General features: G+C 40.0%; 1 long non-coding RNA gene across 7 annotated transcripts in view; it reads right to left on the bottom strand.

Moving 5' to 3' along the window:
- LOC140529828 (uncharacterized) overlaps positions 1-27,491 on the bottom strand; it is a 54,365-nt gene extending 26,874 nt beyond the window's left edge. For 2 of the 7 annotated variants that reach the window (XR_011975692.1, XR_011975694.1), the window contains exon 1: positions 758-27,491. This is a non-coding gene — a long non-coding RNA (uncharacterized lncRNA). The remainder of the gene's footprint in view (positions 1-757) is intronic. The other 5 variants (XR_011975698.1, XR_011975697.1, XR_011975695.1 and 2 more) reach the window with 5 other exon arrangements.

Here is a 27,491-nt window from a genome sequence, read left to right as displayed (position 1 = left end):
GACCTTTATCCTGTGTGTATCTCCCCGTATAAAATGTGTTTCTTGTAAACAATATATTGTTGGATTATGGCTTTTAATCCATTCTGCTATCTGTCTCCATTTTGTGGAAGACTTCATTCCATTCACATTCACAGTTATGATTACAATCTGTGTATTTCCCACCATCCTCTTTCCCACCATTTGTGCTTTTACGTTTCTCGTCTCCCTTCCCCTCCTCAAAAGTTTTCACTTTTCACCACCACCTCCTGCAGCCTTTCCTTCCTTCTTTTAGCCCCCCTCTCTTTTACTCCCCTTTACTCTTACTGCTTCTTCCCTTCCTTTTAGTTTCCCTCCCCTTTCTTCTCCCTTCCCCTCCTACTGCCTATAGAGCTAGTTAGGATTATATATTTAAGTTTATTGTTCCCTCCTTGAACCAAATCAGATGAAAGTACCTCTCAAACAATGCTCATCTCCCTCCCCTCTTTCCCTCTACTATAATTTTGTACTTCTTCTTGTGATGTAATTTACCATTTTCTGCTTCCTCCTTTTCACACCTCCTGTTACAATCCCTTTGCATACTGAAATCATATTTTAACATAACATCATTTACTTTATACCCATCCCCTCTATGTATATCCCTTTTTTATTTCATAATAGATGCACAATTCTCAAGATTAATAGGTATCATCTTCCCTTCTAGGGAGGTAAACAGTTTGCCCAAATTGAGTAACAAGGTTTTATTTTGTTCCCCCTCCACCCCCCTCCACCCCCCGTTTACCTTTCTATGCCTCTCTTGAGACGTGTGCTTGAAGATCCAATTTACTATTAAGTTCTGGCGTTTTTGTCAGGAAGGTCTGGAAATCCCTCACTTCTTTGAATGACCATCTCCTTGCCTAAAATGTTATGCTGAACTTTGCTGGGTAGTTGATCGTAGTCCCAACTCCTTTGCCTTATGGAATATTGGATTCCAATTCCTTCCATCTTTTAATGTAGAAGCTGCAAGGTCCTGTGTGATCCTGACTGTAGCTCCTCAACATTTGAATAGTCTCTGTCTGGCTGCCTGTAGTATTTTCTCCTTCACTTGATAGTTCTGGAATTTGGCAAAGATATTTCTTGGGGTTTTGAGTTTGATATCCCTTTTGGGAGGTGAACGGTGGATTCTTTCAATGACTATTTTGCCCTCTGGATCTAGCACTTCTGGACGGTTTTCCTTGATGATTTCCTGGAAGATATTGTCCAGACTCTTTTTTTCATCATGGCTTTCTGGCAGGCCAATAATTCTTAAATTTTCTCTCCTGGATCTATTTTCCAGGACAGTTGTTATTCCAATTAGATATTTTATATTTTCTTCTATTTTTTTCATTCTTTAGATTTTATTTGACTGATTCTTCCTGTCTCATAGAGTTACTAGTTTCTACTCACCCAATTCTAATTTTTATCAAATTGTTTTCTTCAGTTAACTTTTGCATCTCCTTTTCCATCTGTTCAATTTTTCCCTTTAAGGAGTTATTTTCTCCAGTTAATTTTTGTACTTCCTTTTCCATTTGTTCAATTTTCCTTTTCAAAGAGATGTTCTCATCAGTGAATTCTTTTTTTATACTTTTAAAATCATTGGCCAGTTTTTCTTCTATTTCCTTCTTTAGTTGTTCCAGGAAAGCTGTTTGTGCATGTAAGCAGTTCATAGTCCCTTCTGAATTTTCAGATGGAAGTACAGTCTCACTACTGACCTCTTTGGTATTTGTGTTTTGGTCCTTGTCCCTATAGAAAGATTTTATGGGTTTTTCGCCCTTCTTTTGCTTTTTCTTGTTATGATGTTGATTGTGTGTTGTAGCTTCTGGTTGTTTCAGTTAGAAGCTGCAGAACTTGGTGTTGAGCTGACTTGTGTGAAAAAGCTAAGAGCAGATTTTTGTTTTATATTTCCAGGAGCAGCCCTGGGGTTAGCTTGTTAAGCATGGGGGAGGGGTGGTCTGGTCAAGGGAGATCGCCTCAGCTGAACTGAGGCAAAGGCAAGCTCAGGGGATGGTGATCACAGCTGTCCTAATATCTTTCCATTTCCCCTGGAGTGCTGAGGCACACTTAGATCCTAGTGGGAGTTTCCAACCCTCCTGGGGCTCCTCTCCTGGCACTGAGACTTGCCTGGGTCGTAATGAGAGTTTTCTCTACCCTGGGTCCCCTTTCCTTCCAGTTTGCCTCTGCCACAGTAGGAGGAATCCCCCTTAACTATTTTCCTAGTCTCAGGTATTATGAGACTATTTGCCCCCTCTGCTGTTCCCTCTGATCCAGGATTTTTCTGGGGAAATATTTTATGGTTCTTTCAAGGTCATCAAGGGGGGAGGAGAGAGCATTTACTGATCACTCCACCATCCTGGCTCCTGGAAGTTCAAGTAGGTGACTTACTGATGTTTAATCCTTGGGCTGAAAATTTCAGGAGCTGCTGTGCTGATATCTGGTGCTCAGCAACTGTCACTCACTCAGCTCTGCTGGTATCTAACCCTGGGCTGGTGGTCTGCTGGTTCCACCTGCTGCTGTCTCAGGTTTCCCTGGGGCCCTCCTGCTCCACTGCACTGGACGTGCTGTGCTGTACACTGTGGGATCATCCCCGTGAAACAGATCCTTCCCGGATCAAAACCCTGTCCTGGGCTTTGAATCTGCCACAGTCTGTCTCCTACTGGATTCTGCACCTCCAAAATTTGGCCAGATTCACTTTTTAGAGGTATCTGAAGGAGTTTGTCCAAGAGCTTAGGTGAGTCATTTCTTTCACTCCACCATCTTGGCTCCACCTCTCACTTCGGCCACTTTTAAGAAATGCTGATGCTGCTGTTGCAAGAAAGACCCTAGCCTCAAGAGCTACCACCCCAGCTATGTGGTGTCTTTGGTGGTTAAGGAACCAGAGAAGAAAGGATCTAAATGTTTGACCTCCTGTCCTCTGATGTATCACAAGAGGCAATTTTTGCAAGCATGCCTTATCTACATGCTGAATAGGGGAAAGAAGCATAGTTGTGTGGCTGTAAGCCCAGGAGGAGAGTGGTAGTGAATCAGTTCTTACCTCTAGCTCAGCATAAAAACTTACAGTAGAATAACCAGGGCAGGAGAACAAGACCAAAGAGGAGCAAGCAGTTCAGTTGCTCTGAACCTGCAGAACCTCCTAACAGGCTGTGACCAAATCCAGTAGCATTGTATTGAAATTCATCCATACATAAATCAACAAATTCAGTCCTCAGTTGGGAACTTGTATGGCTCAGATCAGAGGGGCAGTGCCATAAAATGTCTAAGCTATCTCAGATAGCTTTTTGGGAGCACAAAAATACTTACAGGCCCCTAGACTGAGTTGTGAATGGAGCAACAAAACATTAAGGACAGAAGTTCAGCCCAGACATACAACCCAAAACTGCACAGAGCCCAGCACTATATAAAATTCAAAGTGGGGAACAAGGTTGGAAGAATGAGCAAACAAAAGATGAACCTGACCATAAGGGAATTCTTTGGTGACAGGGACACTCAAGACATAAACCTAAAAGAAAACAATGACTCAAAGACATCTCTGAGCAAAGCCTCAAAGAAAAAAAATGCAAATTGGACACAAGCTCATCCAGAATTCCTAGTAAAAGTAATGAAAGAAATTGTAAAAAGGGCAAAAAATGATGTTAAAAACCAAAAAAGAGCAATAGAGTAGAAATGGGAAAAGAAATGAGAGTTATAAGAAAAAAAAGATATCCAAGGAAAACTATCAGCTTGATTTAAAGAGGTATAGAACCTCATTGAAGCAAATAATTCCTTGAAGATTACATTTGTCCAAATGAAAGATAATGACTTCATGAGACATCAAAACCCTGTAAATCACTGCTTGGAAGTTAAGACACACTGAGGTTTGCAAGCCTTTTACAAGAGAGCAAATTGATTTCTTAGGGCCACATCTCTCAGGTATCAAAGCTAATAAATATGCCCTCATTATGACTGAAAATGACACAAGTTGATTACTAGTTGATGCCTATCAGAATCTTGAATGCTCAAAACATTGTGCAAGGATTAATGTTCTGCATAATAGGACTTGAGGTACACTTCTTCTCCTACATTACTGATTCAGAGCAGAACTTCCATATCACCAGCAGGGAAGTGCAGGAATGGTCACTGGAGTATAGCATCATTTCGAATTTCTGCATTCTTCCTTCAAGAAATCAGGCTTCTTGAGAGACATAATAGTCCTTCCAAGTTTCTCAATCATAATTTTGCCAAAGTTGCTTGAATCCTTGGATTCTTTTCATTACTATAGATAGAATTTCTGGAGGTTTTCCCTTTTGATATATCATTTAGTTTTCTCTTTAGGTGAATTGGCAAAATGTGTTTATTTGGACCCCCACTGGCATCAATGGGACAGAACTTAAAGATTGGGAAAACTTCTAGGGACAACTCAAGAGATTCAAATCAACGATTTAGATGAAGAGAATAGAGCTAGATAATACTCTGTCTCTACTGGCTTCAGCATAGTCAATATATCTGTTGTATATGTGTATAATTGTATAATTGTGTATAATGTATAACTGGCTTAGGCCAAGGGACTCAACTTTACCAAGTATTTAACTGATCACTCTCAATGGATGGATGGGCACTTTTGGCCATAGGAAATAAGTTCTACCTGGGTCAAAACTGTCATAAATTGGTGGAAATCCCAGTCATTTCCATACCCTAACTCCATGAGGTCTAGTGTCTTATCAGGTAGTTGTAACACTAAAAATGGTATGATTTCCCAAAGACCAATAACTCCCTTGACTTAAGACTAGCCACCAATCCTACCCTATGCTCCTTGATAGGAGTCCCCATGGCCAAGTAGGATCTGACTTCCATGTGCTTCGATCCAAGTCATACAACTCTACTTAAAACACCCCAGTTGCTCAACTATAGCAAACATTTGTAACACACTTATAGCTATTAGGGTACCCAAGGAAGTGACATTCACACCTCCCCCCTCCAACCAACTCTGTATTGTCCCTATCCCAAGATATGCCTAGATAGAAGGTACTAACAGAAATTTAGAAAAACCTATTAAGGCTTGGGGAGTTTGACAGCTTTAACTCTAGATGACCTTACGGACCTGAGAGGGGTTTGTACTAACAAAAACATTTCCTGATACATTTGGATGTAAACCACAAGCCCACATGAGTGAGCATATTAAGAGAATGAAACTGAGTAATCAATGTAAGTAGGCAAATAACCAAAAACTGGACAGCGAAAGGGTCCACAGTCCTCTTTTCAGGCTCAACCTTGCTAAATGGGGAAATTGGTTTAGACAGCTTTTCAAAGTAGAAGTGATTTGTTTCCTTCTAATATTTAAAGGCCCTCATGTGGTGAGAGCTATAACCAGTGTGAGATTGGTTTAGTTTGTATGAGTGCTGAGTGTGCTAGAGGCAGATCATAAAGATCCCTTATCAGATAGACCTTTGGGTATCTATCCACCAGCACACCATGTCACCGTGAATAGTCAAGTAAGCCCCAGAGCAATTAACTATACCCCACCTGCAGGCCCCCAAAGAAACTCCAGGTCCTATTTGACCCAGACAAGCCAGGTATATAGTAAGGGTAACCAAGCCAGTTAAAGCTTGAGGCCAGGGCCAAAAATTCCCATTATCCCCAAGGCACTATGACTCGTCAACCAGTGAGTATTGCTAAAAAACCAAATGCTGTACTTTACTTTCAACCTTTTTGCCTGTCTGTATTCCTTTCTCTCCTGTTCCCACTGGGATCCAAACTTAAGCCCCAGTTCTGTTTCTTACAAGCATGCCTTAGACCATAAACTGTTGCCTAAGACGGATCAGAGCTACATCTACTTCCAAAGACTCATCTTAAGAAAAGTAGCAAGCAAGGGATAGGAAGTGACCCAGTACTTGACACCAGAGCTGGTGATTAGGGCTCTCCCTGAGCCTAAAGATCTTCTGACTCCCTTTCCACACTGACATCAAAAAGCAAGAAAAGAAAAAAGATGCTTAACATTCTTTCTACTTTCTCCCTTACCACCCCACCAAAAAAAAAAGGTGGAGGCAAGTAAGAGTAACTGAGAGTCCTACCTGTCAGCTCACCATGTTAACACTAACATCATTGCTAGATTTTTATACGTACTTACTGTCTCCCAAGTAGGATGCAGGACCCTTAAGGGTGAGGACATGTATCTGTGAATGCCCTATGCTTAGTAGTACCTGGCAAATGGCTGGCACTCAATTACTGCTCATGTATTATATGATTAAACAGCAATATCCCCCTTTTCCTCTTCTTTCCCTCCTTGTGGTCTGTTTCTCCAACATATTATTCCACTCTCTCCTCTCCTATTCTTGTCACTGTTCCCAAGACCAGGCTAGTGTGTTTGCTCTATTCAACTTTAGCTCCAGGGTTGCCTCTATCTTAAACATTCAATACTCTCATCCTTTTTGGTTAACTTCCATTTAAACTCCAGAATGTGTCTCTGTATTGGGGAGCCTCAGCTCAAGAAATAACATTGATATCACAATGGCAAAATCGTCCAATAGTTTATCTTATTTTAAAATGTTGCACAATTTTCTGAGTTGTGACTGATACTGCTTTTCATGGATAAGTTTTGTTTTCAGGCCAGATTTTAAAGGTGGAAGGTACCCTAACAGTTAATAAATGCTAATAGCAGCTGAACTGAACAGGATTCATGATACCTCTCAGGGATAGGGCTTGGAGAAAGGGAAAGGTCACCTTTATCTAATCAGAGACAAATTTGAGTCTCCCAAACATAAATCCAAAATGATGTTAAAAACAAAGCAAAGAGCACTGCCAAAAATATATTTATCCAAGAAAAACCACTCAAGGGCTAGTCAACTGGGACTGCTAAAATCACGTAGATTTGCTTGGAGCCTATAGGAATCATGCTGTGTCACAGCTGTGTACTTACAAAGTTTATTGACCCTGAATACAAAGTATGAGAATTAAACAAAGACAAATCTGAAGTTTTACGGTGCATAGGAATGTTTGAAAATTCCAGCAATCATGGGAAAATAAAGGATTTGCATTAGCTGAAAATGTTGTATTTCTATTTTGAAGACCTCTGGTGATGGGCGTGGAATGGAATAGAGAAAGACAGCATGTATAAACCTAAGGAACTAGTGGTCACTTTTTTAAAAATTGAGGAACAAATCCAAAGTAAGGAATTGTTATTTGCAAATACAACACAAGGTCTGAAGTTTCACATATTTAACAGAACCTTGAATATTTTAGATATGTGATCACACAAAATGCTTTTCTCAGGAAAAAAAAACCTCTTATTTAGAAAACACCTTGGGTATTGTAGCATTGGTAAAGAACTGCAAAGAATTGAGACAAGTCAATTTCTAATTCCAGGATAAATTGCAACCCAAAAAAGCAACGTGATGTTTTGTGAGATGGCAAATTTTCCAACTTTGAAAATGAGCTGAGGCTGGATGCTTTGTTTGCCTGATGTGAATATTGTAGAGTGAATTTATGAAGTCATCCAACCCCTTCATATTATAGATCAGGAAACTGAGGTTCAGAGAGGTGAGATGATTTACCCAAGGACACATAATGAGGCAGCAGATGAGCTAGGGCTAGAATCCTAGCCTTCATAGAGTAGCTTAGAATATGGGACCTCTGTGATCCCTTCTAGTTCTAATAGTCTAAGTTTATGTGGAATTTTCTAGACAATTTTGTGTAGCTCGGCCTCATTTTAACCCCATTTGCACCAAGACATCACCCTCAAGAAGTCATTAGTCCTCCTTCAGAATGAACACAACACAAAATAACTGCTTAGAGATCAGGCTAAACTGACTGTGTTCAACTGTCTTCTTTCTTCTTGTGGCCCAGGGCCCTACATCTCAGCCTTTCTACTGAATATTTGTGAAGCATCTTGGATCAGCATAAAAATATAGTCATCCCTTAACATTTGTGGGTTTCTTGGTTTTGGTTATTTGTGGGTACTGCCATCAATAATTAAATGGGAATTTCTGAAGATCTTCAGTGCACTGTGGAAAATCACAGTAAAGAAAACAGTAAATCACAAATGCATAAATTTAGCATATTATTAATCTACTTTATCATTTACTACTATAAGTAAACATACATAAATTTATAATAAACAGTTAAATTTCGCGAACCATTTCAGTGCTTTCTTTGGGAATGCCTTCTCTTTATCTCTCTACGATCCAGACTCAATCACACAATTTTTTACCAGAATGATCATTGTATCCTACACTTTTCCTAAGAGAAGGAAGTCCATGAAGCAGGTGCTGCAGTTACACTGGTGGCTCTGTAGAATGTGAGATATACTAATCTCTCTCATGTAGAAACTACAACTTTTTATGGGTATTAGTGTGTTTTGCTTGTTTTTTGTGTTAGATAAATATGATCAAAACTATAAAAGTAAAAATTTGAGGTGAGGCCTAAAGCTATTCATGGCTTTTCACATTTGTGGGAGCCCTGTGTCCCTAACCACTGTGAATGTCAAGGGACAACTGTACAACTTCATGGTATTTGGGTCAGGCCTCCATTGTCATGGTAAAATGGAACTTCGGAGACAGTAACAGTATCTGGGTGTTTCCCCATGTAATCAGTGAAATCCTGGTTTTTAACTTAGTTATCCAGGTCCTAGAATTGTCTTTAAGCTTAGCTTTCTTCCACACAGTCCAGTTCTAACCTTTTCAAAGTAAAAGTAGGCAAGAATCCCAATTTTGCTTGAAAGAAGTTTGATAATTCAGATGAATGAGAGTAGTTTTTCTGGGAAGGGTTTCCCTAAAAGGCAATAAAGCAGTCCCCAAGACCCGATTGACCTCTGCCTCCCTTGACAACAGCTTCCCTTGGAGTTTAAGCCCTCCAATTAGGTGGATGTTTGAAGACCACAAACCATACCCTGCCTTGCTGACCAGATGTATTTTCCTATGGAGACTAGAGGAGCCATGTCCATAATAGCTAAGCCATGTATTCTTGTTGCATATGCTTACTATGTGAAAGCTAATTAATCTCCTTTTGTTAGCTATTAAAATGACATAGAAGTTTCTCACCCCTCCCGTATTAGCAATATGTTATTTTCAGACCTGTCCCTAAGAGTTGAGGTAGTAGGCAATTGGCATCAGAGGGAATGGCCTTGTGGCTCATATCCAGAGGATCGGCTCATCAGCTGGCCACACACCACAAGATGGTGTCTGGTAGCAAGAGTTGTTGTAGTTCTGTACGGGAAGTTCTCTTAGCTGAGCAGGGAACAGGCTCCCGCTAGAATGGAGTGATGAGCTCAGTAGATCATGGAGAAGTCTACACAGAAAGGCAAATAAAGCTCCAAATTCAGCATTCCCTGGTTGTTACTGACAATTCTGCAAAGCTGGATTGTTAGCATAAGCCTGAAGTGAACTGCCTCAGAACTGTAAGCTGAGGAACAACTAAAGTCAGTGGTGGCCACACAAGTGAAGGAATCTCATTTCATGGGGATTAGTAGTGATAGGCCACAGAGAGGAATCCACTGTAGGGTCTCCATTGGAAAGATTCCAGTTTCACTACATTTCACTGAGATTGGGAGACATAAGATAGAAGAATGAGAGTAGACGTGGGAAAGAGTTGAAAAATTCCAAGTGCTGGTGGTGGGGGAAATCCCAGAATTCTCTTACAACTGTCTCCAGTAGGAGGGTGATTCCCTCTTCTGAAGGAACAAGAGGTGATCAGAGCTTCACTACCCAGAACTGAGGAAGATGCAAGAGGAGTTCAGTCAGACGTGATACCTCACTGGAGCAATGTTGCCTGAGAGGGTGACGTAATGGAACCAATGCTGAGATGTTCTCTGCATCAGGTATTCTTTTGTCCTAGAGGCACCATGAAAAAAATTACTGACATTAAGGATGAAAGTTTGGGAACCTGTGCATTGGAATGGGGTCACTATTCAACTGGAGGGATCCTCTATGGAAAGATATGGATAGGAATGACAGAGGGTGAGAGGTGTAGATCAGTTGTGATCTGCATTGATGAAAGATTACATGCGCTAGAGCACAGATATATTAAAGATGTAGATTGTAAAGTCTTAAGATGGCAGTCTTTGTCCACTCTCTGTGTGTTTGAGTTCATCTCTGAACTATTACAGAGTAATATGATAGGATGGTGCAGTGCAGAGATGTAAGAGTCTTGACACATCTCATTTTAGGCATTTGATGTATAACCTCAATAGCCTAGAATAACTCACCAGATATCCAGTCAGCCCTGCCCTTTCTAGAGAACTCAATGATCAATATCTATACTTTCCTGCATTAATATTTACCTACCATACTACAGTGAGAATAAATTTTAAGTAGGAATAAGTTTGTCAACCTAACATAAATAACTCCATTTTGTTTTATGCCTTCATTTTGTGATTGAACTTTTTAATAAGTTTTTGAATAAGAAGAAGATAAATACCTATGTGGTAGTAAGTCCTAAGCAGCATGTGTATGTTCTTAAACAGCTAATAAACACAAAAAGATCCTCCAATCAGACAGACCACAAATAGGAAAACGTGATAAATAAATATTAGTAATTTTAAAGTAAACTGTTAGTCAGATAAAGTGGTGAATGATTTAAGAACACCCATAGCCAAAAATAAAATCATCCACCTGAGACCCCAGCTTTTAGCCCTTTCCTAGGGTATGAACATGACCAGATCCTGCATTCCCCATACCTGAAACTCAGGAGTGTTCATTGATGGAGAATTGGCAGGGGGATACATGGCCTCTGATTAGACAGAGAGGAAACCTTGTTTCAGGTAAGAGAAAATCCTATCAGAAAGAACATATAAAATGTTAGAGTGCTGGTTTGTTCTTAGAAGGTATTGTTTACAGTTCTGGAGTAGTAAAGTTTGATTGTATTGAAAAGTGTCAGTCTAACTAATGTTTCTGGTCTACCAATTAGTATAAGTAAGGGCATATAACAGGTGAGAATTGAATCTGATAAACTAAATTTAATGCAGGTCCTTAAGTCAATTTCAGTCTTCACCTTTCATACTTCTCAGGATATTCAAATTTTAAAAAAGAGACTTCTATAGATACAGTCTTCATTCAAGGTGATGAGTTTCTAATGAATGCTAAATTTCCTTGCTCTGACAGGCCAATGAAGGAGATTTTCTTTTTTTAATTCAAAAAAGACTTTTCCAGTGTCCCTCAGTTTATACTGCATAGGCAATTACATTCTATGTGGGTTATCCCTAAAGAGGCCTCCCTGGAAATGAGACATACCCATGGGATAAAACAAATATGGTAATGCTGAGCTATATAACTATGAATTTTTATGTCTTCCTTACCTGGGGATTTAGATTGGTCCCGGGTCTGTAGTAGGATTACCTGAGGCTATAAGGATATAGACTTAGGAAATCATGTTGGTCAATAAAAATTATCATCTTAAATGAACATCTGACATCATCTGTCCAGTCTCCCTAATTTTACATGTAATATTTCTGCCCAGTTGGGTTTGATGGTTTTTTCTGAGAGATAGCTCTATAACCCGTTTTTTAATGTTCATGGAGGTAGATAAGATACCTGACTGGCTAAGAGAATGCTGCCCTTCTCAATCTCATATCTGCATGAGTAAAGAAGGGATTTCTTTAGATAGTTGAAAAATTTCAAAAGAGATGGGGTTGAGGGAGATGAGGCTTGAATTTTTAATGGCTGTTGGAGTCCTCAGAGACCCAGATACGTAGAGAAACAAACTCCCCAACATAGCTTTTGATATTTAGTGCTTGTATTCCTGGCAATTGCTGAGAAAGAAATTCTTCCCCAGTCGCCACTCCAAAAATATTTTCATTCTCTCTCCCCTTAGGACCTACCTAAGCTCTTCTCTTATTCTGAAAGAATTTGTCTTTTTTTGTTTATTCTTATATGTAAGTTTCTCATTTTCTCATTTCTTATTTATTTGTTAAAGAGCTTTACTAGCTATTCATGATAGCGTTTTATGGGATAGATCTAACACAGTAAATTATTACCCTTGAGAGCAATAAGAGAAAGTGGGGTACATTTTGTCCCCTGAGGTATCGTACTCTTGGACTACTAACACTTGAAGGTGTGATGGATAGATGTAACAACACCCCTCTAAGAGACTGGCAAGGGAAGGGAAAAGAGTCCAAGTCTCTTCCTGTTCTCCACATAGGCATACATTACACATTCCCTTGAAGACAGCTATGCCAAATGAGCTGAGCCAAGTATATTCAGACAGTGATTCAATGTACATGTGTATAAACACATACATATCTCACATACAGATGAGAAAATTAAGGTCAAGCAAAGTGATATGTTTACGGTCATATAGTGAGTGCTGAAGCTACTAAGAACATACTCAAATTTTGATGAGTTTCCACTAGAAGAAATTGCCCCCCAAATCTACAATGAACAGTAAAACATTATATATTTTGCTTTTTTCTACTTGTGTGAACTTGGTCATTTCAACTCTTTTGGTTTGTTTCCTCATCTATAAAACATGGGGTTTTGACTAGACCTCTGTTATTGATAAGGAGCATGAGTCAGTGAATACAAAAAACAAATTCCAAAAAAACCAAACCAAAACAACAACGACAACAAAATTCCTCTCCGGGCTACACACCTGAGCCTCTAGGACTTATTCTACAAGATTCCCCATTCCCCTCCCACTTCTCAGCTTCTTTTTATATATCACCCTCCATTAGACTGGAAACTCCTTGAAGGAAAGGAGTCTTTTGCCAATTCCCAGGCCAGAGCACAGTGTCTAGTACATAGGGTATTTAAGAAATGCTTGCTGACTTGACAAGACTTTATGTAATCAGTCCACCTTTCAATCTAGATTTTCTTGGTAGCAGGAGCTAAACCACAGGCATAAGAACTGTGAAAGCAACATAAACCTGGTAGAAAGAAAATAGGAAGCAAAAAAACAAAAACAAAAACAAAAAACCTACCCTAGCATTTCCTTCCACCAACTTGATGCAACTACCAACTTAATTTAATCATTCATTCGTTACCCCAGTAAAAGTAACTGTTCATATACTAGATAGTGGGAACTGAGGCTTCACTCCCTTATAGCAGCTTTTCCACTGTCTTGCCTCAGTTGGGCAGCAAAGAACTGTATCCCAGGAAGAAGGCACCAGGGCGAATCCTCCCGTAAGCCAATGAAGACGGTTACACAGGTAATTGTGAGTTAACTATATGACCTGAACATAAATGATATTTATCCTATTAAAAAAATAGAACTTAAGCATTTTTCAGCTTGAATAAAGTATAAACTGAACGATATGGAAATAGACTGTTTGAAAAATGGTTATCCTGAAATAGTCTTCATTCCTGTATCTTTCCATTTGCTAAGAATAAAATTAGCATTCTATACGTAGTTCAGGGGCAATCTTTTGTGTTTTGCTTTGTTTTTTACACCAGTTCTTTTCTTCCCTTTCCAAGTATCACCAAGCTAATTAAGCTTTCATCTGAAGACAATAAAAGATCCAAAAGTACACCGAAGGGTAAATAACGATACCGTAATTGGGAGGATAAAAGAACAAATCGTAAAAATAATGATAATTATTATTATACTCGAGAATAAAAATGTAAAAAAAAAAATTTATGGAATGTAGCCAAAAGTCCTTTGAAGAAATTGTCTTTTTGAACCAGTGAAGCAGAAGTGCTCACGAGATATTTGCTGAATCAACACATTTTATTAAGATATAAAAGCCTAAGGTGGACAAACCTTGGGAGGGGGAAAGGGAGCAGGCTGCAAATCTTGGGATTAGGATTTCAGTTCATATTTCTGTTCCTTCTATTTGTAACTCTTTCTTGTAAATTTAGCTTACTTTCTTCTGTAATTGGACAATTAAAATAAATGCTACTGCTCTTCACAAGGTTGTTTCAAAGGTTAATGTTTATTACAGACTTTGAATTCCTCTGACAACCAATGTGAAATCAGTATAAGCTATTTTAATATTTTTCACATAGAAATCATTAGGCAATCATAAATAAAATATATTGAACATTTAAATAAAACATTTTACTGGGATGCCTCAAATATTATTCTTATTTTTAATTTTTATAGATTTAACCTAAACATTTATTGCACTTTGTATGTGGATGTCAATACTTCAAAGAATTATATGGGAGCCATGAGAGGCTTGGGTTCAAATGCTGTTATAAATAACAAAGAAAAAAGCCTTCAAATGTTCTAATTCAACCATTTACGTTCATTACTAAGAAACAGCACTATTCCATATAAATTCATATTTCTGCTAACAAATGGGTTAGTATTGTAAAAACAACGGTACATACATCTCAGGAGTAAGATTAAAGGATTAAAATTTGGGGTCAAGAATACTAAAAACTGCTTCTGTTAATTTTTTCTAAAGTTGAGTTCAACCATATTTACAAAAAAAAAATTTGGAATCAGATTTTTTTTTACTATAGTACTATTAATATTTATAAACCTAGCACCTGTAGATGCAAAATGGAAGCCTATAGCAGTATCAGTTTGTGTTTAAAGCTTAATACAACAGTGCCACCCAGTGAGTGCATTGTGAAAATTACTATCACTGATGTTTAGTTTTGATTTAGAGTTGCATCTGCTTTTGAGGAAAAAATACACACACACACACACACACACACACACACACACACACAGTTTTTAATTGAAGAAACTCTTGTTTCTGTACTTTACTCCTTGTAAAGACTCTTGATTGATAAAGGCAAGATTCAATCAGAGACACTTGATTATACTAAAACAAAAACAGCAGAAAGGTCCTATTTTGATTGCCATCACGATAAGGGACTGATGTTCTTGGGCCCAACATCTTACCTGTGATGTTCTATCTTCAACAACAATCTTATCATTAAGCAGTAATACCAGTAAAGAGCAGACAGACTTTGGCAGCACATTGACAAGCTGAAACAGGCCCAGAGGAGAGACCAGGATGGTGAGGGGTCTTGTAAATAAGCATAATATTAGAGGATCAGTATGAGATATCTAGAAAGATAATCCATGCATAAAGTTTGCTTTATTTACAACCCCACATAACACAAATATAAGTCTAATGAATTATTCCTATAGACATAATTTCTCTTCAGTTTTCCCATCCACAAGCCATTCAGCTCTATTTCTAAGCATTCCTCATTGTTTGTACTTGTCTACTCAACGTTAGCTAGGCCAGTCTATGGTTTTGTGGATCTCTTGCGTGTTCTTCTTTATATTTCCTTGTTTGTGTTTATGCCCCATTAATCAATTATCTCCAGTGTCTCCTCTGTCAATACACATCTTTCAAATTTCTTAACAACTAGGCTGAATCATCTCCAGAAAGTAGCCTTCCCTGACCCATCCTTATTACCAAAATAATCATCTTCCTCCTTCATCCCCCTGAATTTTGCATTTCCTCCACATTTATGCACAGCACATACTTTTCATAATGCTCTCCATTTGTTTGTACTATCATATATATACATATATATACACACATGGATGGATGATATGTCTTTCTATCTACATGTATGTATGTATCCATTAATCAACAAATATTGAGTGCTTACTATTACCTCTTCCCCTCTCCAATTTGAGCCAGAATTGTCTTCTTTGTTATCCTTCTGGTCCTATGTTTTACACGCATTAGGTGCTCAATTAGTGCCTACTAAATAAATGATTTGCATTTTGACAATTTATTTCACAGTTGAATGATTGGCCATTAAAAAGAACAGGAAGAATAATGTTGGTAATGTCAGTGTGATTAAGGATATTAATGTTGAAAGCTGCATTTTCCAAGATATATTTTTAAAAACACATTTTTTTCTTGTAATTGGGAAAAGGGAAGTAGTGCTACATATTGTACAGAGAAATAATACCAACATACTACCCTGTCTGTAGGTATCAAAAGGCATCATTTACATGAAAAAATTTTTATGGTAAAACACAGATTCATTGATTCTTATGTTTCACATCGAAAGGGACCTTAGATAATTATTTAGACCAGAGATGTCAAACACTCTGTTGCATTGCTTCTGGAAGAAGTTTCCAGGGTAACTGGAACCAGATAAAACTATAATTGGGAATTATATAGTCAACAAAAATTAAAAAAAAAAAACACCAGCAATAAGAACTAGTGTTAATATGTAGTCTTCTAAGTCAATATGTTACTTGAATTTGACACGGCTGCTTTAGTTTAACCTTTTTTTCTGCAGATGGAGAAACTGAGGCCCCCAAGTTAAATATGTGTACTAGATGTCAAAAGGCATATTAAATGGCAATTAAAGTACACAATCTGATATAAAAGATATAAAGACTGCAGCCTAATGTAGTGGAAAGAATGATGCACGAGAGGACCTAGGGTTGCATTCTGCCTCTGCCAATGACTTTGTGAATGTGACTTTGGGAAATTAAACTTATCTCTCCAGGCCTGAGGCACAGTCTAGCTCTTAATCTATGTTACTATTTGCAGAATATTTTTGTTCATAAGAGTCTTAAGATTCTGCAGAGCAGGAAGAGACCTGGGAGATATCTTTTAGTCAATTACTTCATGTTACAGGTGAGTAAACCAAGGCCTGGAGAAGAAAGTAACTCTCTATCAGAGCTGGGATTCAAACCCAAGTCCTCTTCCTCCAGATTCAGAGCTTTCCTAATTACCAACTGTAACAACATATGCTAGAAACTTCTTTGAAATTTTCAAGACTGTTGCTATTGAGAAAGCAATGAAAGAATTCATACTGAGAATGGGTTGAAAAATCTCCTTAGCCTGACACTTAATCTTTTCAAATACATACACACACACACCTCACTATATTGCTTCAGACTATGAAGCTAAAATAACACTCAGGTAAAATTCCCTGCCACAGCCATGAAATCAGTAGGTCACATCAAACAAAAAAGTTACATGGACCAAGAATTTTCACAATTAAATATTTGTGTATGTTCTAAGTATTTTTTTATTTTTTTTTAAATTTCCTCCCCAGTTAAGTCTTAGTATTTCTAAACACTTGTGATTTCATAAGTATGGGTACTTTTTCAACACATGTAAATCACAAGTCTCTCTGGGGTCTTCATAAGTTTATATAGTTGAAACTTAATTATCCAGTGTCCAATTTTCTAGGGATGGAAGTCAGAACTGCCTCTTACATACCAGAGTATATCTAGCTTGGTAGGATTTGCCAAGTGTAGCAGCAAGTACCCTGGAATACATAGGAGGGTGTGCTGCACAGGTTCTTAGATCTGCTTTTCTAAAAGGAAAATAACTTTTAAGGGGTCAATATCTTCTTTAATTACATTCACCAACAGAGAAAATACAAGCAGAGAAACAAAGACCAACAGACAGGGCTTCTACATATATCACAGATCAACAGACAGATGCAACTTTCTGACCATTACATATATACATAGCTACCAGACAGAGAAGCACCAACATCTGGGTTTTCAAAGTCAGGGGGCTCCTTAATGGCTACCCAGAGTCTCATCTGGCACATGAGTCTTCTTCGAAAGAGTAAGCCCCAAAACAAAACCTTACTTCAGAACATATATACACTTTTCAGAGCTGGAGGGGCATCATGACCCTCCTGACCCAGGGCCATATTAATTAACAAAAGGGGTGGGCCTTCCTACAAAACAAGCCTCCCTGAATCAAGCTTCTCTTAACAGACTCCACTTGAGATCTACTAATGGGCAGGGAAGATCTTTACATTACATCAAGGCCCACTGACATGACCTTTGAGAAGTGAGGATCACACTACCATTTGGTTTGTCTATTATTCTTGTTGCAGGTAGGACTTATAAAAATCATTTATTCTATCAGATGGGAGAGAGTAATGATAGGGGGCCTATTCCTTCGGTCTTACGGTGCTTGCTGCCCAACAACTCCAGGAGAAATACCAGGAGCACGAAGTCTGTACACAACATTTGTAGATCTGGTCAAGGCCTTTGACACTGTTAGTTGTGAGGGCTAATGGAAAATTATGTCAAAATTTGGCTGCCCAAAGAAGTTCATCAGTATTGTACATCAATTTCATGATGTCATGTTTGTCCAGGTTTTGGATAGTGGACAATGCCCTTGTGCCTTCCCTGTCACTAATGAAGTGAAACAGAGCTGTGTGCTTGATCCCATGCTTTTTAGCATGATGTTTTCAGCCATGTTGTCAAATGCTTTCGGTAAGGATGAACACGGCATCAAGGTCAACTACCATAATGATGACAAGTTCTTCAATTTGAAAAGGCTACAAGCCAAGAACAAAGTGGAGGGAGTACTGGTGCATAATTTTCTGTTTGCAGATGATTGTGCACTCAATGCAGCCTCTGAAGCTGAGATGCAACAAAGTATGGATCAATTCTCTGCTGCTAATTTTGACCTAATAATTAACACCAAGAAAACACAGGTGCTCCATCAGCCATCACCAAACCATCCATATATGGAACCATCAACTACAACAAATGGAGAAGTTTTGAATGCTGTGAATAAGTTCACTTACCTTGGTAGTGTACTTTCCAGGGATGTACACATTGACAATGACGTTGATGCATGCATTGCCGAGCTAGCTCAGTGTTTGGGAGGCTCTGAAGAAAAGTTTGGGAGAGAAGAGGTATTAGACTGACTACCAAATTGAAGGTCTACAGAGCCGTTGTGCTGACCTTGTTGCATGCCTGTGAAACATGGACAGTCTACCAGCACCATGCCAGGAAACTGGTTTGCTCCCATTTGAACTGTCTTAGGAAGATTCTGAGGATCACTTGGAGGATAAGGTACCAGACACTGAAGTCCTTCCTTGAGCTGAACTGCCAAGCATTCAAACTATGCTTCAGAGAGTGCAACTCCGATGGGCTGGCCATGTTGTTGGAATGCAAAATATACACTTGTCAAAAAAGACTATTTTATGGAGAACTCACATGGGACAGGAGACCACATGGTGGTCAGAAGAAGTGATACAAGAACTTTGGATTTGACTGTGCAATATGGGAGACACTGGCACAGGACCGCTCAACATGGTATGCCCAGATCAGAAAGGGTGCTGTGCTCTATGAGCAAAGCAGAATTGAGACAGCACAACGTAAATGTAGGATGTGCAAATTTGGAGTATCCACTCCAAAAATTCATACGAATTATCTGTGCCCAACCTGTGGTAGAGCATTCTAAGCTCATATTGGTCTGATTAGTCAAAGTCGGATACACTGAAATTTCACTTTATCGCAGTGATGTCATTTTGGTCCTCTTTGAAAACATAGGACAGCAACCAACACTGCTCAACCAGGAAAGCAGGCCAATGGCAATGCCTGGGAGTTTTAAGGCAAAAAGCCCACTCTGCAGTGAATAGAGCTGCAGCTCTATAGAGAAGAGGCAACGATAGAGACTGAATTTTCTCAACTAGAGATTAATGAAGTAGCTGTAACCTGTATACTACACAGTCAGCATATGAGGGAGAGCTCCTTCCTCCACCAAGGGATCAGAGAGCGATAGCTCACAGGAAAGCTGTAAACAACCATGTCAACCTTTATCCTAGATGATAAGCCTTTCCCTGCTCTCAACATCCTTTCCTTGCTGCGTTTACAAGTGCTTCAGTCTATTCCAGTTTGGTAATTACCAGGGGATTGGCATACATCACCCCTAGCTGAAGACAAAGTTCAATCTAAGGAAAAACTACCTAATTCTTAGAAAGGTCTAAATGCTAATTACTGGCGGTCTCAGGAAACAGAAGTTCTCAGTCTTGAGACTGGGTGATTCTGATTGTTGGTTGGGCTAAATGAAGGGCTTGAGGTGAGAATAAGAACTTCACAGTAGCTGTTTCGGAGATTGTGATACAGAATCGATAAGAAATGAGTAATAATTGCCAAAGATCACTGGAAACTCCACTGTTGTTATGTGGCTTACATTTACAATGGATGAAATCAGACAGGCTGTCCATTCTGTCTCTCAGGCTATTCATCTCATTTCTGCTCCTGTTGCCATCATCTTCATTCAGACTTCCATTACATAATCGCCTAACTGAATTCAATCTTTTTGTTTTCACTTTTAAGTTTAATCTATATTTTTAACATTTTATCCATCACCTTCTTAAGTTTAGACAATCAGCCAAACACCCTGATTTGTAGCATTTGTTCATTCCCAAGGCATAAATATTTACTCTGAAAAATATAACAATTGGCCATTATGAGTCAGTAGGGGGAGATTCAGGCACAACTTTTTCTTTTCTTTTTTGCATTCAGTCTTTTGATGTTTTCATCTAGCCTACTCACCACTTTCAGTTCAACTTTGTCCACATTGGTCATTTTCCAAAAACTTAAGTAAGCTCTCGATTCCCTCCCAAATAAAATGCAGACTCCTTACTAACTTTTAAGCCTCTCTATAATTTGTCTTTAACGTCTTGTATCCCACATTACTTTTTTCCAATTTCTCTGTAGTCCTGAAAACTATTTGTTGATGTAGTTCAGTCGACTCTGTGACCCTAGCTGGAGTTTTCTTGGAACAGATACTCCAGCTCATTTTACAGATAAAGAAACTAAGGCAGAGGGTCATACAGCTAGTGTCTCAGGCTAGATGTGAACTCAAGTCTTCCTCTTTCTTGGCCCACTACTCTATCCACTGTGTTACCTAGCTGACCTTGCAAACCATTCATTCTTCTTAAATGTACCTTGCCCTTTTCTGTCTCAAAACATCTCCTTATGTTGTTCCTCATGCATGGCCTTTTAAATGTCCAGAATTCTTAATGAGGAAAAAGAATACAATCAAAGTCCTTTTGGAGTTCAAAATCCTGCTGTAGTTCTAAGTAAAAGGTAAAGCCTAAGGCAGGGAAGTTCTTAAGCTATTTCTTGTCATGGCCTCCTTTGACAATCTGGTGTCATCTATGGAATCCTGAGAATGATGTTTTAAATGCATAAAATATAGGATTGCAAAGGAAATCAGCAATATTGAAAGTTATGAAAAAAATACCCAGCTTCACAGAAACCCTGAGATAAGGTGTGGTTACTCTGAGGATAGTTGAAGTGAAGTGGTGGATAGAAAGAGGCCACTGGAGTTAAGAAGAAAGAAATTAGTTTAGGTTTTGGGTAAACAACATTAATACTGATGTCCCCAAAGATGGTGAGGGCTAGGATGAAAATAAAGACTGTGAATCAGTATTAGTCATAAAGGAAGTTAAGAGAGTGACAATAAACAGGAGGAAGGTCTGAGGCTCTTTTTCAGATTTCTAAGGAAACAGTATTGAAGAACAGTGGAAAAGCAATTGTCTGGAGGTGGCTAAAAGCAAGCAAAATGTAATAACTCTTCTTGGCCTGGAGGAGACAGTAAAAGAAAACCTTCTGTAGAAAAGTTTTTGAAAACATGTCCCTGGCGTAAGTTAGGTGTGAATTGTCAATACACAGCGTATGAGGACAATTTTGAAGATGTGGGATAATTTTCTGATAATAGTGTGGGAGTCCTAAAAGGCAATGAGCAGTGGACTAAGAGTTAATGAGTGCGAGGAGTAGGATTGGTCTGGCTAGAGAATAGTGTACAAGATGTTAACACGCAGCTTGCACCTAGAAAAGTAAATATTGGAAGATGGGAAAGAGGAACCAGGAAAGTGGAAATAAACTGAATTGAGTGCTAGCAGCAGGTGAGTAGCACCTAGAATGTATTGAAGCTTCCTGAAAAATCAATTCACTCTAAAACTGAAATAACATTGATATTCCACTACTACTTTGGGAGTTCATTCATGAAAAGGACCTTTTGATTCCCTGAATCAGACTCTGGGTAGCCGTTTGTCAAGAGCCCCCCCATCCCAACTACTCAGATATTGGTGCTCTTCCAGTCTGGTGGTGTATGTAGGTGATTGTATTCTGTTTAGATAATTGGAGTCCTGCCCACTGAATTCTTTCTTGGATACTCTCTTCTTTCTATTTCTCGGTCTGCATTGTTTAATTAAAATAGGATTGTTAACCCCTTTGAAACTGCCTTTCCTTTGGAAAAGCAGACCAAAAAACCTGTGCTAGCAGCCCACCTTGTGTGCTAGGGTGGTTGCTACTACAGACCCTCACTTGACTTAACTGGTTAATGTTTGCTTCATTGTCCTTTTATTTCTGAACCATTTTCCCTCTTATCCTGTTGTGGACAACTTGGCTTCAGCAACCATTCTTGGACTATTCTTTCCCTTGTGTTTCTTACCTATGATTCCCTTATCCACCACTGCTAAGTGATTTTCTGGTTAGGACTCTGATTTAGAACCCCTGTGATCCTATTCCATCACTGGTGGCTGTGGGGCCAGCCTGTGACATTTAGAAAAATGTGGGATAAAGCTGATGCTGAAATACCTGGAAGAACAGTAACAGAGATGTAAATGGGGAAGGCAGGAGGAGGAGGTTATTACTGGAATCCATGTGTAAAAAGAAGTACTAGATATATGTTAAAAGACAGGTCTCCTCATCTGCTAAGGAACAAATAACAGGAAACTTTTTATAAGATGAACCCTAATGAATTCTCTAAAAGGCTATCATTAACTGTAATTGTAACAAAAGATGTTGGAACGCAATGTATAAATACATGATTTAAAAACAGTACTTCTGAATTGTTTCAGAGGCAGGAACTGTCAGTGTACTGGGAATAATCTGGATATTCTATTCTAACTCAGTTTCTCGGAAGTCCTCTCATGGAGTTAAAACAGAGTCAACAATTAGAACAATCATGATCCTCCATGTAGTAGGGGCCCTGTCCTCTGCATCTGTGGCTAGGTTAAGTCTTAGACCAGGAGATGGTGACATTCAATTTAGATAGAGGGGAGACCTCTAATCCAGCAAGGAAGCTGGTGAGAAATGCTTGGTGTGATGAGACTTTAGAAAAGTGTCAATTGCATGAGGAACAAGCAAGGATAAAGTAGAGTCAAAAGTCACCTCTTCTTGCTACCAAGATTAGGAGGGAAGCAGAAAACTGGGAAAGAACTTTTACAATCAGTGTCTGATAAAGGCCACATTTCTAAAATAGAGATTGGAGTCGGATTTATAAGAATACAAGTCACTCCCCAATTGATAAATGGTCAAAAGATATGAACAGGCAGTTTCAGAGGAAAAAATTAAAGATATCTATAGTCATATAAAAAAAATGCTCTAAATCACTTTTGATTAGAGAAATGCAGGTCAAAATAACTCTGGGGTACCATATAATACCTGTCAGATTGGCTAACATGACAAAAGCAGGAAGAAGTGGGAAAACTGGAACACTAATGCATTCTTGGTGAGCTAGTCCAACCATTCTGGAGAGCAATTTGGAACTATGCCCAAGGGGCTACAAAAATGTGCATATCCTTTAACCCAGCAACATAACTTTTAAGGCTGTATCCCAAAGAGATAATACAAATGGGGAAAGGACCCACATGTACAAAACTATTTATAGCAGCTCTTTTTGTGGGGGCCAAGAACTGGAAATTGAGGGGATGCCTATCAATTGTGGAATGGCTGAACAAGTTGTGGTATATAAGTTTAATGGAATACTACTGTGTTATAGAAATGATGAATAGGCAGACTTCAGAAAAACCTGGGAAGACTTATATGAACTGATGCTGAGTGAAGTGAGTAGAACCAGGAGAACACTGTACACAGTTACAGCCACATTGTGCAATGACTAACTTATAGACTTGGCTCTTCTCAGCCATGCAAGGTTCTAAGACAACTCCAAAAGGTTCATGACAGAAAATGCCACTCACATACAGAGAAAGAATTATGGAGTCTGAATACAGACCAAGGCATACTATTTGCTCTCTCTTTTTCCTTTTGTTTCTTCTTTCCTGTGGTTCATTCCATTGGTTATAATTCTTTGCAACATGACTAATGTGAAAATATGGTTAACGTGAATGTATATGTAGAGCCTACATCAGATGGCACACTGTCTTGGGGAGAGGGAGAAAAGGGAGGGAAAGAAAATATAAAACTCAAAAGTTTGTGGAACTAAATGTTGTAAACTAAAAATAAATAAGTTTAAAAAATAAAAAAATTTTAAAAGTCACCTGTTCCACTAAGAACAAAAGGTCAGAGGCCACAACAACAGCTTGAAGGCACCATGGAAGGCCCCTGGCAACAAGGTCAAGGACCTTGTGATAGCAGCTGAGGGGGTGGAAATTGTCTCCATATTTCTGACAGAAAATGCCAAGGCTATTACCCATTTTTGCACTAGGAAAAGGTGGAAAGGGAGGGAATGGTTCGGGTGGTCAATAGCCAGGGGACATCAGAGGCTACTTTGAGATCAACAAAGGCAGTCTTGGGAAACTTCATTCCAGGGGAGGAGCTCAGGAGCAGTCTTTAAGGAAATCATAAAGGGGGTAAGCTAACAGGGAAAAGGAAGGGATCCATAACCTGCAATACTCAGTGAGTCCCAAGAAACTAGGAAGCTATCAATTTGATTGAAGGAGGGGAGAAGTTCAGTCTTAGAAGACTCAAGATCTGAGGAAAGTAAAGGAAACTCAAGGTCTACTTCCAAGGCCTGTGAGAAGTAGGCAAGGCTCTCCATATAGCCAGGGGAAGGGTGTAGCCTGGAGGTAGGACAGTCCAGGTATACTGGAATGCAAAAAAGAACCGGCTATCAGAGTCCAGGGGAACACAGATTAAGGCATTACACAAATCAATGGCAGTGAACACGATAGGGTCATGGGGGGATAAGATTCAGGACAGTATGGGAATTAGGGATAACATGGGTTCTAGGGAACATACAAGCATTGATGGTGTGTAGGTCCTCCAAGATGAGGCACACAGACAAGAAAGATTAGGGTGTTACAAGGGCCAGTGTAGGGGACCAGGAGGCAGAGGATAAAGTTATTCATGAGAGGCCTGATCTCCTTAAGAGCCTCTCTGTAGAGGGGATACTGTGGGACACAAGAGAGAGGCTTAGAGAGATCCAGTTGAATCTGGATAGGTGGGGTGCTCTAAAGACCCTTCCCATATTAGAAGCTCTAGCTGCTCAGAGGGTGATTGGAACCTCCCCAAGGGTAGAGAGGAACAAAAATAGGAGTGGGGAGAGGAGAGAAGAAAGTGGGAGATATTGTCAGAGGGAGACAGCTAAATATCATTTGGGGGATTCCAAGAACTCAGTTGTTACTCTTTATATTTTGAGAAAATCACAGCCTAGAAAGTGGAAGGATCTGGGGAGGGAAGGAGAGATAGGTCCCGGACAAACCCCCGAGGATAAAGGGTGGGGCATGGAAACGGACAGATTGCACTTGGATCTCCACCATGAAACCTTATTATAAATCCATGGGAGGAGTTGGGAAAAGCAGCAGGGTTTAGGACAATGTAGCACCTGGATCTATCAACATCTCAATAGGATGAGAGGCCATCACAATATCAGTGACCCCTACTACAAATGCAAGCTCCACAGGAAAAACCTCCTCTACATCCTCAGAATCCCAGTGGAGGAAGAGGAAGGCAGCCCTGGTGACACTAGCTTATGGCAGTTTTTCTTCAAATGGCTGAAACAAAAAAACAAAACAAAACAAACAAACAAAAAAACCCCCACAGAACCAAACCCTGTGGGCTTTGATACTTTTTTACCTGGTGGGGACAAGGAAGGAAAAGGAGGTCTCTAACCTCTGTTGCAGCAGTTGTAGCTTCAGTTTTAAGATCTCATTTTTTTTTTTCTTTTTTCTTCTTCCTCTACAGTTTGTTGGTACTTACTAGCTAAATAAACCAGACTAAGGATAGGAGTCATATACCAATCTAAATTACTAGTCTTTATAAGGCAGGCAAGGGCCTTATTCCATCCCTCCACATAGTGGGAGTTAAAAGGTGATTCTGAGAACTGGATTATCAGGATAGAGGCTCAAATAAACTTGGAAGGTTGACAAGAGTCTCTTTTTAAAAATCAAAAACTGACTGTTTTTGGTTTTGGGTGAAGCACTTCATTTTTCCCCAACTGATGAGCCAACGGAAAGCCTCAAAGATTGCTTCCACTAAGGGTTTCCCAATTCTCTGGGCCTTTTTGAAAATGAATGTTGAGCCCTTGCTGGGAAAAGAGAGCCTAATGTGCTTAGGGGGATAATCCCAACCTGCCTTTTGAAACTAATGGACATGCAACATGAAAACGTGTTTAATAAGAATGTATGTATAGAAACCACATATGATTGCATGCTGTCTTGGGGAGAGAGGAAGAGAAAATCTAAGACTTATGAAACTGATTGTAGAAAACTGAAAACAAATTAATAAACAAAAAACAAATACCATGTTGTATAAATTGTTAAAAACAAAAACAACGGACAGCACCCACAGGACCTCAGCAAGCTGACACAATTCTGAAAAGCCAGGTCTGTAGATACGGACAGTACGATCAAACTCAAACTTGACAGCAAACTCCACGGGGTTCTGGACGATTAGGAAAATCCTAGCCCAGGGCTTAGAGCTTGGACCTGACCCAGGGGGTACCTTCTGAAAAGGCTGGTTTTTTGAGACTATCTTTCAGGGGCTCTTTTAAGTTCTTCTGTTCCTGCGTAAAATCTTCACCTGCCTTTCTCCATTAATCTGGATCCCTCCTCCTGAAGGGCACAGACCGGATTCTGAGGATCCTCCTTTAGGGATTTCAATTACTGGATTGAGAGAGAGGCGAGATTTAAATTCCTGATTGTTTCAAGAAGACCCTGGACTCGGGTCCCGCGATCTTGAAGCCAGAGGAATCCAGGGCAAACCCCAAAGCTTTAGCTTTTCTGTGACCACGGGAGCCCCCCTGTGGCCTGCATAGCTGGGGAGGCTTGGCTAAACTGCCAATTATTCAATTCCATAATTTGAAAACCCGTCCTGGCCCGCCGTCTGCTTGGGGGGAGGGGGCGTCTCGGAGTGAACCCCCAATCAAAGAGCCAGGAACCCCACCAGGACCCGAAATTACCCGGTTGGGTTGTTGTTACAAACCCTCCATCAAAGAGCCAGGAACTCAAACGACGGTGACAGTCGGGGGATTCGAGGGCGCAGCCGGATCTGGACTGGAGAGAGGGGGTTCGGGGGAGGCAGCCAGGGGACACAGCGGACTGAGCTGCTGCCGGCCAGGCCGGGAAAGCGGCTGGATCCGGGCCTGCCCCGTCGGTAAAACGCCGAAAACCATCGTCCGGCCCCCGCCTCCCGGAAGGTAGAGGGCGAGGACCCGCAGAGGGAGGTCGCGCTCGCTCCGAACCTCCCCCCCCTCCCCTCTTCCTTCTCGAAAAGACATTCCCGAGGTTTCCGGAGGTAGGCAGGAGGAGCTGCCAGCGGGGCAGCGGCTCAACCGAAACCCAGCTTCTCCACACAACTTCACTTAGGAAATTTGCCGCGACTTAGCGGCCGGAAGTCCCCGCCCCTTCCGCCTGCTTCCACTTCCGCTCGACATCTTACAAATTTCCGGGAGAGAGGGGTTTTCCTGTTGAGTCGGTAGTTCTTTCGGGACGGAGGTCTGGGAGGAGGAACCTTCCTGAGAGGCCTCACCAGGAAGTTGAACAGCCGGCAAATAATAAAATAAAATAAAAGAGCCTGGGCCTTCTAGAGAGATTTTCTCGCCAGGCTGCGCCCGATAACAAAATGTTTCCGGGTTGTGAAGGATATCTGATCTCTCTCTCTCTCTCTCTCTCTCTCTCTCTCTCTCTCTCTCTCTCTCTCTCTTT

Source organism: Notamacropus eugenii, chromosome 2, assembly GCF_028372415.1.
Source record: "Notamacropus eugenii isolate mMacEug1 chromosome 2, mMacEug1.pri_v2, whole genome shotgun sequence".
In the NCBI taxonomy this organism is placed as follows: domain Eukaryota; kingdom Metazoa; phylum Chordata; class Mammalia; order Diprotodontia; family Macropodidae; genus Notamacropus; species Notamacropus eugenii.
The sequence above is the reverse complement of the archived record's forward strand: the minus strand, read 5'-3'. Positions and strand labels throughout refer to the sequence as shown.